The following is a 3,923-nucleotide window of genomic DNA, read 5'->3' as shown; positions in this document are numbered from 1 at the left end:
ACACAAACAGACAGACAGACACACACACACACACACACACACAGACAGACACACAGAATGAACAAAGAGATGAAAACGCCAAAGAACCGCTGAATGAACACACACACACACACACCTGCTGCAGACACACACACACACACACACACACACAATAAATCATGGACATGAATCGAAAAGATTAAATTGTCCTGAAAAAAAAAAGGTCACACTTGTGTTGTTTGTGGTAAAAAAAAAAAGTGAATTTCATCTAGTGGAAAAGTTTGGTACTGTGCCCAAACAAACTCTGACTGAAAGCTCTTTTTTTTTTTGTGATATCAACCTCAAATTTGGAACACAACTTGTTTAGATTTATGGCTTTGAGTTTCTGACATTTTTAGAGTAAAACATATTTTATAAATAAATATGTATTTCATCAAATTTAAATATAGTATTTTGTGCATTTTTCATAATAATAAACCTACTTTTTAAGTTTCACTTTTAAAAAAAACGTTTTATACTTCAGCAATAATCTGCCAAGTGTCTTCTTTTAAAAACAGACCAACCTTAGTTTGTGCAAAATAAGTCTGCGCTCCAAATCATTTAAGATTTACGACAGATTAAGTTGGTAATTCCCCTAATTTCCCTAAAAAAACTAAATATTAAATAAATAACATTATCAAACTCAAATATAGTACATTAATTTCATTGAAATAAAAAACAAAACAGTCATTTTTGACCAGCACCAGAGGGTAACACAGTAACCTAAAATCAGGTTTGCTGAGGGAAAAAAAAGATCAAAATGAAATGTTTTTGTGTTCAGAAAAATATCTTGTTTTCCATTTTCTCATATGATCTCAAGTTATCTCATAGATGTATCTTGATTTAAGAATATTTACATTTTTGTACTGGAAAACAAGATGACATCTAAGTGTAAGGAAGTCTCAGAAATGCATTAACTATTCGTCAACCAATCAGCGTCTGAGCTGCTCATTACAGTCACTGTACAGCACTTGCTATTACATGATAAATATATAATACAGCCTCATTAGTTACAGCTCATATGTCATAATCATTCATCATATGTTCTGACTCTCTCTAGACTCTCAGAGATCAGGATGTTCCCGGCTGGATGTTTTCCTGACACGTCTCGTAACTGAGCGTCACGTTTCACACCAAACAGCAGCGGATGAATCCAGTGCAGGTGTCAGACGAACGCTGCTGTGACTCTGTCCTGCTCTTCACTGAGAGTAGATCGTGATCCGGGACACATATTTCAGACTTGTGTTCATCTCACGCTGCTGGCTCATTCAGTGTCAGGCCAACCAAACTTCACAAAATTCCCTGCATGACCATTTTCATCTGAGATTTGGAGCCAAGTTGCAGGATGGTAAAATGACCTCAGAAAGATGACAGCATCATTGTGTAATTTTTTACACAGAGATTGGAAGCTTTATTAGTCAAATCTGTTGACTTTATCAGTCTTTGTTGCATCATATGCCAATGGTGACTGTTCAAAAATAGGAAAAATGCACTTTTTGTGTTCTTTTTCCAAAGTTTGCATGCCTGTAACTCAAGATGCATTAAAGATATCTTAATATACTTTATGATACTGGTTCGAAAATAACTTCTTTTGGCATCTTAATTTTTAAGGCCCTATATGGTTCATTTCCAGAGAAATTGAGATCTCAATGTGGCTCCAGGAGTAAATTGGTAGACATGATACTACATGTTTGCAGTACAGCTTCAAACGCATGTAAACTGAATAAAATCCCTTCTTCCATATATCCCCAAAACTGATTCAGATATAGAATCCTTTGAATACACTACTGAGAGCAAGTTAATGTGCCTCAACTTAACCATGTTAATGCATTTTTCGCGCTCAGACAGGTGTGTTCAATGCAATTGTTTTGATAGAGGGATTTCCCATTTTTGAACGGTCACCACTGGCATATAATGAAACAAAGATTGATAAAGTCAACAGATTTTACTAATACACCAACCAATCTCTGTGTCAAACTAACATAATGATGCTGCCATCTTTCTGAAATCCTTTGCCCTCCTGTAATTTGGCTTTGAATCTCAGGTGAAAATGGTCATTTTGACCCCTTTCTACAAAATAGTGGATTACTCAGTTTATTTCTCTGTTTCTCTCAGGGTTTATTAATCGTGTTTCTAAAGCTGCTCTGAAACACTCTGTAATGTGAAAAGTGAGGACGCTGATTGAACTCTCATCTGTCTCTCAGCAGGTACACAGACAGACAGAATCCATTTTTATTTTTATTTTTACAACTTGGTAAATGATTTGGCACTTTTTATGTGAGCACACACACACACACTCACACACACACACACACACACACACACACTAGAATTCCATCGTTTGGAAACGTTCAGTACTCCGCCCAAACAAAATCTTCCTCATTTTTGAGATATCCACCTAAAATTTGGAACACAACTTGTTCAGATTTTCACAAAGTTTTAGAGTAAAGCATGCTTTGGAAAACATATATTTCATATACAATTTAAAAATAGTTTTTTTGTGCATTTTTCACAATAATAAAACAAACATCTATAACTTTTTTTTTTTGTTTCACTTTTTAAACTTTTTTCACTTCAGCAATAATCTGCCAAGTGTTTTCTTAAATAAGACACCAAACGTAAGTCTGCGCTCCAAAGCATTCAAGATTTACAGCAATTTAAGTTGGAAATTTCATTTTCAGGTCTATGCTCAAAATATGGTTAACAGGTAATAAATGGATCATAACTATTTCATAAATATAATTTAGCACCATAAAATCCTAAATCATAAAATACTAAATACTAAATAAACATAAACTAAAATATAGTCATTCATTTCATTGAGCAAAAAAAAAGTCACTCATTTTTGACTGCCACACGAACAGCACCAGAGGGTTAAAACCAGAAAAAATCTGTACTTGAAATCAGAAAAATAAAGTTAATTCAAAGGGAAAACAAGTTTATTTTTCTGACCCCATTGGCATTTTTTTTTTGTCTTGTGTTAGACATAAACTCGATTAATTTTGATCATTTTTTGACAGAAAGCAAGACTTGAGTCATTTGGTTTCTCCAGTAAATGTATCTTGATTTAAGAACCTGTAGATGTTTGTTCTGGAAAGCAAGACAAAAACTAAAAGAAAATTGACAAATATACATATATATAAGAAAATAATTTTTTGCAGTGTGTGAAATATATTTCCATGTTTCTCTCAGCAGATGAAATGTCAGCTCGTCTCTCATTTGTAAGTTGTTCTGGATAAAATGATTCATGTGAATATGATCTTGTGTAAATAGATTTCTGGCCATTGAATGTTTGAATGTCTGATCTCACCTGCATCAGACACACAACACACAACACACACACTTTGAACCAACGCAAGGGGTGTAAATTATGTGAACTATCCCTTTAAGTTGCACTGAACCCGGAATGTTCCTCTAACTGGGTCAAGCACTAACTTTTGACTCGCACAAGAGAAAACTTCTGACGCAGCTGCAGTTAATGCTGGTAATTTGTTACATGCTCACAGGTGCAGGAAAACTACAGATCTCACCTGAACCGTCCACAAAACCCAAGGGACACACACACACACACACTCTCTCTCTCTCTCACACACACACACACAGGCGCACGGCCAATGACCTGGATACGCTTCAGTCTCTCAGACGTCAGGTGAGATTCTACTCACACACACACCACACACACACACACTCTCTCTCTCTCTCACACACACACACACAGGCGCATGGCCAATGACCTGGATACGCTTCAGTCTCTCAGATGTCAGGTGAGATTCTACTCACACACACACACACACACACACACGCGCGCGTGCGCGGCCAATGACCTGGATACACTTCAGTCTCTCAGGACGTCAGGTGAGATTCTACTCACACACACACACACACACACATACACACACACACAC

Source organism: Sinocyclocheilus rhinocerous, unplaced genomic scaffold, assembly GCF_001515625.1.
Source record: "Sinocyclocheilus rhinocerous isolate Xijiao unplaced genomic scaffold, SAMN03320098_v1.1 scaffold2319, whole genome shotgun sequence".
NCBI lineage: Eukaryota > Metazoa > Chordata > Actinopteri > Cypriniformes > Cyprinidae > Sinocyclocheilus > Sinocyclocheilus rhinocerous.
Note: the sequence above shows the minus strand (reverse complement) of the source record.